Source organism: Macrotis lagotis, chromosome X (assembly GCF_037893015.1).
Source record: "Macrotis lagotis isolate mMagLag1 chromosome X, bilby.v1.9.chrom.fasta, whole genome shotgun sequence".
Classification (NCBI taxonomy): Eukaryota; Metazoa; Chordata; class Mammalia; order Peramelemorphia; family Peramelidae; genus Macrotis; species Macrotis lagotis.
Window position 1 is genome coordinate 518,395,548 of NC_133666.1, and position 13,605 is coordinate 518,409,152.

The window sequence follows — 13,605 nt, forward strand, 5'->3', positions numbered from 1 at the left end:
CTGAAGTCAGCTTAAAGTAACTGAGGAAAGCCTATCCTTAAGTTTCCAATGCTAATGTTTTCACCTCAGAAATCAGGAAATACTATAAATCAGTGCTTGATTTATATCTATATCTATACCTATATTTCTATATCTATATCATCTATGTATATATATTTACATATACGTATCAGTTGTCTAGACTTAAGAAAGTTAATATGCAATGATAAAATTGCAAATTAAACTTGAAAGTGTACTGTACATACTTTGTCCTCAGGCAGCCAATTGTTAAACATTTATGAAATGCACCCACACCAAGGTGTACAGATACAGACATCATATTTTAAGAAGAATGTTCATGAATTGAATAATATGCAAAGAAGGGAACCAACATGGTGAAAAGCCTTTAGATCAAACTGAGGATCATTTGAAAGATCACATCATGCTCCAAATACTTGGATTATGGGATCAATTAGGCAGCCAGAGTCACCCACAGACAGAACTTGGAGCTCCTCACACCCCTCACAATCTCCAATAGGAGAGCCCCTGCCCTGCCCCCCCCCTTAGCAGAAACTAAAAGAGGAACTTGTGTTGTTAGAGTGCTTCAAGTTAGAGTTTTAAGAGAGAAGGAAAGAAAAAAAAAAGAAAATAACAGAAATTATTGAGCTATAAAATATTTTGAAAGGATTAATTAGTCAATTTCATGTTCTCAGACCAGTGATTGTCTACATCATCTGAAAAATTTTTGTTCTTTTTCTGGAGATTGAGATTCCAGAGTTTCTAGTGGGCATTGCAGCTATTTTGTTTTTCAGTGGTGTTCCCATTTGGGGTTTTCTTGGCAAAGTTACTGGGTAATTTGCCCTTTCCTTTTCCAGTTCATTTTGTACATGAGGAAACTAAGGCAAACAAGATAAAGTGACTTGCCCAAGATCTCACATCTAGTAAGTGTCTGGGGCTAGATTTGAACTCAGGAAAACCAGTCTTTCTAGCTACAGGTCTGGTGCTCTATATGTCACCTAGTTACCTATCATTTTTTACTATTATTATAGCACTAGCAGAGTCCTGAGCATATAATAGGATCGTAATAAATATTTATTGACTGATTAATTAATCATTGGGTGGGTGAACATACAGTATACCTGTACTCCTAAAAAAGTTGCTTATAAATGGGATTTCTGTACTTCATATTAATAAATATATATTAAATGACTATTTTGCACCATTTGCTAGGCTAGGCCCTAGAGGTACACCAATCAAAAATTGAACCAGTAAGTTCTTGTCCTCAAAAAATTATATCCTAGAAGGATCAGTTTCCATTGAAGGATATCAGAAATACTTCAGAAATACTTTGTCTTCTTTCTGCTATATCTTCAATTTGACGTGTTACCTTTAAATAATTCCTCGGGCAGCTAGGTGGCATGGGCGGCTAGGTGGCTTAGTGGATAAAGCACCAGCCCTGGAGCCAGGAGTACCTGGGTTCAAATCCAGTCTCAGACACTTAATAATTACCTAGCTGTGTGGCCTTGGGCAAGCCATTTAACCCCGTTTGCCTTACCAAAAAAAAAAAAAAAAACCTAAAAATGAATAAATGATTCCTCCAAGTTCTGTAAGATGTTATCAAATACTTGAGTATAGTAGGGAAATTTTCTATTTAAGTAATTCTGAAACTAATGATTTTACAAAGAAAGTACTCAATTCCTAGTTATACTAAGGGGAGAGTTTTGGTTTTCATCTCAGCTTGATATGGGCAGGTATTCAAAATTAAATTCTTTAGAAAGGAGGAATACTTTTTTCATGATTTCATTTAAAATGGAAAAATTTCTATGTGGTTCCTCTTTTTATTTATATAAACAGGAAGACTTCTGTTTTACATTAAAGTACTCAGCTCGTCAAACAAGAAAGCTATTTTCCCAGATGGCTTCCTGAAACAATGACCAGACGATAAGCTTTTCTTTAGAAACAAAAGACTTATTTGAATAGTTTGACTGATTTTTCCAGAAATTATATATAAATAAATTAATGTAATCAAGTTTGAATTTTTAAATTTTATTTCTTAAAAGGTTGTTGATGCCTTTTGTTTTTCATGCTAATCATTTCTTGATATACTACATTTTCTGTAGGAAACACATTTTTGTAACAAAGAATGACAGATTAGTAAAACTATTCAACTAAACTACTCAACTGTTCATCTGTTAGTATACAATATGTCCCAAAAGTTTCAGTGTAAAACTGAACTAAAATTTTTGAGACACTATACATTTAATATTCCATACTCGTAGACTTTTATCTTCTCTCAATAGCAGAGTGAAGTGTATTTCATCATCTGTTTTCCATGACCAAAATTAATCAAACAATTCAGCTGCCCTTTAGAGATATTTTCATTTGCACTGTTGTAAAAATACAACAGTGCAAATGAAACTATCACTGTAGTCACTGTGGTTACAAGCATACCTCATTTTATTGAGCTTTATTTTATTGCATTTTGAAGCTATTACATTTTTTTTTTGCAAATTGAAGAGCTGTGGCAAACTTAACGTTAGAGCATATTCATGGCACCAATTTTTCCAACAGTGTTCAAATTGTGTTTTGTGTCACATTTTGGTAAATCTCACAATATTGCAAACTTTGCATTATTTTTATATCTGTGATGGTGATCTGTAATCAGTTATTTTTGATGTTACTATTGTAATTGGGCTTTTGGGGGGGGAGGGGGCAGGATGCAAGTAACCCCTACCCCTATAAGAAGAGCAAATATCAATAAATGTTGACTGTGCTCTCACTGCTCTACTTACCACATTCCCCATTTCTCCCCTCCACCTCCTTGGGCCTCTCTATTTCCTGAGACACAGCAATATTGAAATTAGGTCAATTAATAACCTTACAATGGTCTCTAAGTTTGTGCAGTGAAAGGAAGTCTATCAATTCAACAACTTCCATTGTTGTCTTATTTTATAAAATGACCACAAGCCAGCCTTAAGCAACCATCAGCCTGATCAATCAGCAGGCCATCAACAATGAGGCAAGAATCTCTATCAACAAGAAAACTACCACTTGGATTAGCATAGTGCAAACATAACTTTTATATGTATTGGAAAAACAAAAATCTTATATGACTCACTTTCTTGCTACATTGGCTTTATTACAACAGTCTGGAAATGAACCTTCAATATCTCCATGGTCTACCTGTATAGACAGTCATTATTCTTCAGTATTGTATCAGCTCATATAAGTCTTCACATGATTCCCTCAGTTCCTCATATTTTGTTTCATGGAGTACAAATGCAGTACAATGTAGGGTGAGGGAGAGAAGGGGGTGGGGAGAAGGGAACAAGCCTTTATTAAGACCTATTATCTGCTAAGCATTTTTAAAATCTCATCTTTTGTGATCCTCACAACAACCCAGGGGAAAAGATACTATAAACTAGTCTTTTCATATTTTTCTTTGGTTTCCTCTACTAAGGAAAATAATCTCCTGTTTGAGGAGAACCAAGCAAAAATGATTAACAAGGATTCATTGGTGAAGGTGATAGAGCACTGACTGGAGTATGGAGGACCTGAGTTCAAATTCTACCTCAGACACTTAGTAACTGTGTGACCCAGGGCAAGTCACTTAACCCCATTTCCTCAAACAAATAAATAAGTAGCAATACCAAAAACTATAATTCCTTTTACAGAGTCAAAGACTGCAGAGTTGGAAGAAACTTCAGGGGTCATTAGTTCCACCAGTAGCTAACTTACTTGACAATTTGTTCAACTTACTTGACAATTATTATCCTTGGTTTTGCTGGAAGGTTGTAAAGGGTGAGAGAAAATATTTCTTTCTCATATTAATATCGATTATTAAAATTGAGGAAGCCTCAGCTTTTTTTCCCTCCTTTTCTTGTCCAGTTTCTCCAAGGATAAAGGGTGATGGAAGATAAGATTGATATGTTTCTCATTCTGTCTATGGCTACTCTACCCAATTAGCTCAGGCTTGGGGGGGGATATAGATTCTTTATCTAGCTCATCTAAGCCTAAGAGTGGTCTGGTTATAGGGACGGGACAAACAACCAATAACATAGACTTCAACTGAAAACCCTTCCTCTAACTGCCTTCCTCTGATAGCTTTTAACTTTATCAATCTCCTTCTTAAAACATAGCATTCAGAAAGAAAGACAATAATCCAAAGACGATCTGATCCAGATAGGATATGATGATCCCCTTCCTGTTCTTACACACTCTGCCCCATCTTGGAAATATTTGTTCTTTGTTAATGAAGATGACCATGATATCAGGGAAGTGATGCCATCACATACCCATGAATGGGATTTGAGTGAGGGGGCACTGTGCTTAATCACCAGGCTCTCTTTCCTCCTCTGGAGACATCAGATATGGATCAGGATGACAGGAGATGATCTTGGATTTGAGACAAATCAGGGTTAAGTGACTTGCCCCTTCTCAATAAAGCCTAAAATCACATTAACTCTATTTGCTGCTACCTCTTACTGCTGACTCATATTAAGCTTGTAATTTTCCAACTCTCTCACCCCAGAACTTTTTTAGATAAATTGCTGCCTAACTAAACCTCCCCCATCTTGCACTTTACAAACTTGATTTTGTGAACCACAGTTTAAGACTTTAAATGTCTCCCTATTAAATTTCAGCTTATTTGATTTGGCCCAGTGTTTTAGCTTGTCAAAATCTTTTGACTCTTAATTCTGTCATCCAATGTGTTAGTTCTCCCCTCCCAGCTTTGTCTCATTTGCAAATACAGCAAGCATGTCATTTATCCTTTTATCCAAGTAATTGATACAAAATATTAAAGAGCTCTGGGCCAAGCACAGCACTCTGCACTAGTACCCTGGAGACTGCTTCTAAGTTGACATTAAACCACTAATGATTATTCTTTATGTCAAGTCATTTGAATTCTAAACTCTTCTATAGTCTTGCCTACATTTCAATATTTTTTCTCTGCTAGAATCCCATAAGAGTTTTTATAAAATATTTTGCTAAAAACCTTTCTGCAGACAGCTAGGTGGCGCAGTGGATAAAGCACCGGCCCTGGAGTCAGGAGTACCTGGGTTCAAATCCGGTCTCAAACATTTAATAATTACCTAGCTGTGTGGCCTTGGGCAAGCCACTTAACCCCATTTGCCTTGAAAAAACCTAAAAAAAAAAAAAAAAAACCTTTCTGAGCTATAAATACAGTCCTGCCTGATCTACCAGTCCTTATCTTCCTTCTCAGAAGGAAGTAAGTTTAGTCTAACATGATCTGAAATGCATCTTCTCAGTAAGTGGGGAGTTTCCTATGACTAAAGATATTTATCACTAGAGGTACTGAGTAGTTGGCTTTCATGGTAGACCTGGAGTCAGGAACACTTATCTTCCTCTGTTCAAATCTGACCTCAAATATGTGCTAACTGTGTGACATGGGCAATTTACTTAACTCTGTTTGCCTCATTTTCCTCATCTGTAAAATGAGCTAAAAAAGGAAATAACTAGACCACTCCAGTATGTTTTGTCACAAAAACTCCAAATGGAGTTACAAAGAGTCAAATATAACTCAAAAAAACTGGATATCAAACAGTATTTAAGTAAATATTGGATGATTATCTATCAGATCTAATGTAGACAGAATTTAGGATTTACATAAATGTTAGACTAATATCTAAAATCCCCTCCAATTCTAAGATTCTATGATTCGATGAATATTCTCAATAGTAGCAAATTGAGAATGACTTTTATTTGTGGAAAAAGCCTAGAGGAATTCAGAATAGGAAAAATGGTCAAACTTTTAAAACACTTTGGGAAAAAAATGAGGTATGATTTCTAAGTAACAAGATCTAGTTACTCCAGAAAATGACTTAAAAACTCATTTTAAGTACAGTTACAAAAGAGATATTCCAAAAATGATTGGAGCATAGACAACAAGGTGATTTGGTTAAAAGGAATAGCAGTCATTGGATATTAAATTATTTTTAAGGCAACCAGAATTAAATTATTTGCCTAGGTTCACACAGTAAGTATCTGACATCAGACTTTGAATTCAGGTCCTCCTGACCCCAGTACTGGTGCTCTATATCTATTGTGCCACCTAGCTCAGTTATTTTTAAGGGAAAAAAAATCAATGGTATTACTTTTATAAAAATCTCACATCTTTATCTTGATTCCATTTTTCCATATCTCTGTCTGCTGTGGGCAAAGGAATAGAATTTCCATTTGGCTATTATGGCCAAAGGAAGTCCAGATGGAGGGTGATAAAAGTATGGAGTTGCTTCACAAATTCAATACATAAATGAAATGCGTGTATGTTCTCTCTTATCCCACTGGTAAATCTTGGTATTAGGGTAGCCTGCCTCTTCTTTCATGCATGCATAATATTTACCAAAAAGGCTTCCATTCACAGAAGATAAATATGCAAAAGTAAACTACATGCATCAAAAGGGTAATTTTGGTCTTAAATCTAATTTGTAAAAGAACATTTTCCACTCACATAGATTTCCAGTGGTGCAGCCAATGAGGAAGAAAGATCTACTAAGAACCCACAAGCTGGGTTTGTCAGCCTTTGGACTCAGGCTGTTCTCTTACTGCCAAATATGCTGCAGCTGCTGTCTTTAACCTTCTAAAAATAAATATGACCTCTAACTGTAATTCTGCAGTCTGAAGAAGAAAAACAAGACAGATTCAGGAGATCTAGAGTCTAGACTACCTCATTGAGAGGATTGGATCGGATGATCTCCCAGGGTCCTTTCATTGCGAGCTTTCTGTGACTCTTATGAAAAATAATGGAATTAGTAAAGTTTTAATGAGCTAAGTCTAGTTTGATTTTCCTACTGTTAAATTACTTGGTACAACATGTAGCATTTTAGTCCCCACTCTCAGAATATATGGGGACAAAATAAAGACAAGAGATGGATAGACAGAGACAGAGACATAGACATAGGGAGTACTGGGATGATGCTCATTCATTACAGATTTGTGAACCCATTTTGATTTGTTTTTTGACAGAGATACTGAATTGGTTTGCCATTTCCTTCTCTAGCTCATTTTTACATTTGAGAAAAGTGAGGCAGAGTTAAGTGACTTGCTCAGAGTCATGCAACTTGTAAATGTCTGAGGCCACATTTGAACTCATGAAGCTAAATCTTCCTGATTCCAAACCCAGTGATCTATCCACTGTTCCATCTAGCTGCCCTACACATCATTGTATACATATAAAAAAACCAGAGCATTCATTCCTAATTATAAAAGTAATTAACAATTCTTAATACTCAGCTATAGAGTCAAATTCCTTCTTAAAATGAACCATCATATAGTGCAGAGATTCTGAGAAAGTATATTTCATATATAGACATATAAAATGAAGTTTTTAAAAATAAAATTTAGGATGATTTTGGACCATTAGATGAGAAAACAGTGTAGCAGATAATTAAACAATTTCCTCCATTTTCCTAAAACATAAAATGAACTGGAGAAGGGCTGTTGCTCCTCCTATTCTTCCACTGCTCCATTCTCCCTGTGGAATGTATTTTTTAAAAGATGTTTTGTTTAAAAATTTTGCTGTACCAAAATAAATGATTTCAATAATTTTAAATAAAAAGGAAAGGGAAGAAAAAGATAAAAGAAAAGAAAGAAAACAAGAAAAGTAAATGGTATTCATCTCAATCTGCTCTTCTTCAAGCACTACTTTCAGCCACAAAAAAGATGGATAGTTATTGAATAAGGAATATGTTTTATAAAACTCAGGTGTTATTCTCTTTATTTCATTGAGTTTTTCCTCAGTCTTCTCAGGAATTTTTCCCTGAAAGAGAAACAGAAGATGGAATAAAGTTTATAAATGAAATAGTCAAAAATGCCACAGTCCTTTCTTGACCATTTCAATGGATGACACATCTCCCAGCTACCAAAAAGAAAACCTGAATCAGAAATACTATCAAACTAATGAACAGTAAGCCATCCTCTACAGAAAGTATTAGTCCTGTGCTAAGTTATCTCAAGCACAAATAAATGAGAAATGAGAAAACTCCACAACCAAATGCAAAATCACTCAAAAGAGATAAGCCAAATTTTCTAAAAGTAGGGAAGGCAAAAGTAATAAAAAGTAGATTGTCCACATTACAGGATGCAGTTACACAGGCAATTAATTGTAAGGCAAGCACTGTGCAAGTTTTAAAATTCTATACAAATGTGAAATATAAATAGGGTAAATCCATTAGTTTGTATATGTGTATATATGTGTATGCATAATCACATTTTAACATATCTGAATATTATACTGTGTTCCCATCTATCTTTTTATACTGAACTCTTATCAAACCTTTAATCCTAATTCAAATGCCATCTCCTTCCATACAGTCTTTTCTGACTTCTCACTACTGAAATTTACTCAAGTTTCTAATGCTCTTATGATATAACATTGTTTACTATTACTATCTGTTTTGTGTCTTTCTTAATGGGCTATAAACTGCACAAGGAAAGGAATTGGACTAAATCTTCCCCAGTAACTAGCATAGTGTTGCAAGCACAGTAGTAAATATTCAGCTGACTGTAATACCAATAATAGTATTTGTTTATGACTTTAACACTTGCACATGTTTGCTCATTTGTTATCTCATTTGATCATCATAACATATCTATAGATGTTATGATTGTCCCCACTTTATAAATGAGGTAATTGAAACTAAAGGAGTGTGACTTTAGCAAGGTGCACAAAGCTAGAAAGTGTGTGCAACAAGGTTCTCACTCAGATCCTTCTGATTCCAAGTTCAACATCATATCTCCTAGCTGCCGCAAGCATTTATTTAGCATTTGCCAATGCAAGGCACCATGCTAAACTATTCACATTAGGCATTTGATAAATATTTATAGGAAGGAATGAAAGAAGGAATAAAAAAAGGAATGAAAGAAGGAAAGGAAGGAAGGAAGGAAGGAAGGAAGGAAGGAAGGAAGGAAGGAAGGAAGGAGGGAAGGAGGGAGGGAGGAAAGGAGGAAAGAAGGAGGAAGGAGGGAAGGAGGAAAGACAGAAGAGAAGGAAGGGAAAACAAGGAAGGAGGTGGAAGCAAAGATAGAAGGGTCACATATAGCAACATTACATAATAAGTGAACAATCTAAAGGTAGCTTTAGTAGCCCCAAGATATAGTCAATCCTCAATATTCGTGCATTTTTTATTTGTTACTTCCAATATTTTCAAACTTTTATTAGTAATTTCATTCTGTCTTTTGTACTGGAAAGTGTTCACATTTTCAGTTACGTAGCTGAGAGAAAAAAAGAAAGGTAGGATGAAGCAAGTTTGTGAAATGTCAGGTATCCTGGGTATCCTACTATGAGAGTGATTGTTCTCATTCACCCAACTGTTGTAAAGAGATCCTCATACATTTGTTGCATTTTTCATGGTTTGCCTTTAAACTCAAATTTTGTACTGCAATTATGTTCCCAAATTCTTAGAACTCTAAAGTGATTGGACAGTCTTGGTACATTCTGATATCAGTGACTGAAGTCACAACCCCTCCCTTGGTTTTCAAAGGATGGTCAAAATGGTATTTTACAGCAATACGGCAAACATTACAATGCCCTCATACTGCATCTGACAGAGTGTAAGGTAAGACTCAGAAGATATCTTAAGAAATTTATTAGCTTTACAGAATTTATGGTATTGTAGATTTCATGTGTCTTAAAAAGTGAAAATTGTTTGAAATTATTTTTTTATTAAGATGTTGGCACAAAAGGTTATAGAATTAACAATGGGAAAATGTTTTGTATGTTATCTATTTTATTTTTGTGCTGAATTGTATGCGTTATTTCATGGTTAATGGTAGGAAAATGCATATTATCAGAATTAATGATTTGTTATAAAGAATTATATGCAGAAAAGTGTATTTTCTGCAACATCTAGCGAAAGATTACAGTTCTTAACAACTGCAGAAATCTCATCATCTTATCCTATATTATCAAGGTATCATCATTTGAGTTTTTTTTCTTCTGTATCATTTTTAAGGAATGTTGTTCCCATGAAAGTTGAGGGTTGACTTACTAAAAAATCAGAATCTGTCATTATTTTATTTACAAAAATAACACAGAGTAAGAAAGAATGAATAATGATCTGAATGCTTTCTGAAGAGATTATGAATCCATCCAAGTATACAACCATGAGAATCATAGATGGTTTCATCATTTTGAAGCTAGAAAAAGAGTTGAACCACTTTTAACTCCATCTTTTATCTGTCATATTCCATAACATCTTTCTCAAAAATGCTTTAGTCAGAAGTTGTTAAAATTTTCTGTGTGTGTGTTATGGACCTCCCTAGCCTCTAGCTTGGCAGTCAGATGGAATCTGTGAACGTCAGAATGTTTGTAAAAGCATAAAATGAGATACACAAAACTATATAGTGAACCAATTATTTTGAAATACAGTTATAAAAAATTCATGAGCTCCTGAAATACGTTTCCATATAACCCCATGGTTCTGAGGTTAAAAACATCTACTTTTGGTACTAGTCTGACTAGCCCTTAGAGAAAGTAGAGCATTTTTATGGTTCCATAGACAGTATTCTGAATTTCTCTGGGTTATTTCTACAAATCAAGGTCATTCTCAGATTGCTACATTGAGAATATTCATTGAATCATAGGACCTTAATTTGAAAGGGATTTTAGATATTAGTCAAATATTTATGTAAATCCTAAATTCTGTCTACATTATCCCTGGCAGGTGGTTCAGCCTCTATTTGAATATGTTTTGTTATTGTTCATAAATATGAGAGGATGTATATACATATAGACACACATCCATATTATATGTGTGTGTATTTTTACATACAAATACACATACATTCTGATAATATATACAATATATATGGAAAGGCAGTATGATATAGAAAATTGAGTGGCCTCAGTTAAACTATAAATATATTGATGATTTAATTCTGGGTATATAACTTTAACCCCTCAGTGCTCTACTCTACACAATTCTAAGTCTATAGGTTGCAGAGAAGTTACTGATCTATAGTGGTAAAGGGAGTTTCCTCTTCTTGAATTCTTAATACCAGTGAAACTACAAACCCAGTCCCTAGCCCTATCTTTGTTTCTATAAAAGAAAAGATTAAGAAAAATAATCAGGACCACCTACCCCCCCCATTTCTACCTATCTCATCCTCATATTTCTGTCCAGCAAAGCTTTTCCTGAAAACAGTAATACTGAGAGAAGAGCTCCACTATCTTTCATTGCAATACAGACAAGAAAGTTTCTCCAAAGAGATGAGGAAGGCATCTTTCCAAGCAAGGTAAAGATGGGCTAATCAGATTTCAAGTGAAGTGGAAACAGAAAGAGACTTGTCAATGAGAAACACAAATTCCACAAAGGATAAATTCTGACATCTCAAATGACTGGAGAAAGATCTATAGGAAACTTATCAGGCTTATGAGAATAGGAATATGAGAAATCAGGATAGGACTCGAGATCATGTAGGAAAGGATTGAGTTCAGTGAAGTATGGGTTTCTCCTTTATTAAATTCTTATCTCCTTCAGTTCTCTCTAGTACATATTGCTTTCCCTCCATTTTTAAGATGAAATTTGACTCCACTGCTGAGCATTAAACTGGGTAAATAAACTTTATGACTTGTAATGAATTCTGAATTACAATATCCCCCAGACCTATTTAAAATTCAGTAGGATATGCATTTAATATTGATTTGGGTTTGCAGTTTGAATGGTTCCTGTGTACCTATTTGACAAAGAACAGATGTTTCTCTTCATGTGTCATTTGAGATGGGTTAAGCATGCCCTGGAGGATAGAGCTGAGATAGAGGTCTCTCTCTGGGCAGACAGGTTAGATATAAATTGCTTTGTGGTTTTTTCCTAACTCAGTAATGGCTCAAGTGAAGGTCTAGTAGCTGAACCCTTAGCCGTTTGTTTAATTTGTTTCTAACTCCCCATTAAGCTTTTGTGAAATATTTAAATGGGTTCTGATATCCAAAATTGAAATCTAAAATATGTTGTCAATAAAAGGGAGCTAAAAGCCAAAATTTGGCCAATCTCCAAACCTACCCAATAAATTTCCTTGGAAGCTTTCACCACAGAGTTACTCCTTCAGTGGTTTTTGAGCATAAATAATGTATGTGCATTTCATCAAACAGGGGTTTCAAGACACTGAATCCTTGTGGAATCAATCTGTGTTTTCTACCTTGACAATTGAAGTACTGAAGCTTGTAATGGTAATTAGTCTCTAAAGGCTGGGGATGCATGGCCCGGAGAAGAGAAAATTTAGGAAGGATGAGGTAACTTCAAGACTTTGAAAGGCTGTCATCCAGAAGAGAGACCACACGTACTTTGCTTGGCCTCAGATAATAGGACTAAGAAAAATGTGAAGGAGCTGCAAAGAGAGGAAAATGTAGGCTTGATGTAAATAAAGACTTGTTAATGAGTAAAACTGTCCAAAACTGGAGTGAACTGTTTGAGAAAGGAGTGGATTGTCTGATTGGAGTTACCTAGGGCTTTTTTTGGAGAGGTAATGGGGTTGCTCAGGGTCACATAGTATGTTAGTCAGATTTGATCTCAAATCCTTCTGACTTCAGGACCAGTGCCCTATCCACCCAGCAGCTTCATTTTTTTTTTGATGACATAGCTTTATTGGATATATATACTGAGTGAGCACATCTACAACCAACTGGAATGGATTGCTTCATGATTGTCAGAGCCTCTGGTGTGCATTATCTTGAAGATTACAGCCAGTGCAGAAAAAAAAATCATTAAGATAAATGCTAAAACATGCCTTAGTATCCCAAGTGATCTTAGGCAGGGTCATGTGGCACCCTGGCTTCCCTTCTCCTTGGGCTAGTTTGCAACATGCCCAAACAAATTGGCATTAAAATAAAATTCCCATCCCTCTCCTCTTTTATAGAAATTAGGGGTCTAGAGATAGCTTGGAAATCTATACTTTCAAAACTTCTCCCCTCTTCCATGTTATATCTCCATTAAAGGAGCATAATGGTGGTTATTATAGACTGTAATGGGAGAGAATTGGGGTTTCCAAATGAAGATTGAGAGACATTGAATAGTGAATGAATTCACATACTCCTTGGGATTTAAAACTGCTCAGGATTTATTATAGATGGCAGCAAAGTATACAGATTAAAACCTTTTCTCCTCCAGGAGAAGCAACAAGTACTTTGAAGACAGAAGTGAATAACAAAAGGCTATATGAGGTTGTTTTGGGAGACAGAGACAGAGAAGTGAGAGAGGAAAACGACAACCATGGAGAGTCGATTGGATCAAGGAGAGCAGCAGTGGCCAAGAGGGCAGTTTAGGCCAGGATTTTATAGTCTTACCAATTCTCTGGGTACTGAGGGCAAAGGGGAGCTCCCCCCCCCCCTTACATGACTAGAACCAGTTAAAAGGTTGAAAACTGGATGGTAGAAATAAAGAGACAGGTACATATTTTACATTAAACAAAGGAACAATAGGAGTCGGTTTACAGCCCAGGACCAAATAACACTTTACACTTTTACAAAATTTAACAGCATAAAGGATTATAAAATCTGCTCCTAATTACAAATTTCCTATAATCACAATTCTCTGCATCATAAAGGAAACGGAATCTTCCCACATAGTTCTTTGCATTTGGAGCTAAAGATAATGGCAACTATCATATGAA

The 13,605-nt window shown here is 35.3% G+C and overlaps 1 protein-coding gene across 1 annotated transcript in view; it reads right to left on the bottom strand.

Moving 5' to 3' along the window:
- CD83 (CD83 molecule) overlaps positions 1 to 6,512 on the bottom strand; it is a 60,405-nt gene extending 53,893 nt beyond the window's left edge. The window contains exon 1 of the mRNA XM_074207553.1: positions 6,452 to 6,512. The gene's annotated coding sequence lies outside the window, so the exon portion shown is untranslated. The remainder of the gene's footprint in view (positions 1 to 6,451) is intronic.
- Positions 6,513 to 13,605: the final 7,093 nt, after the last annotated feature.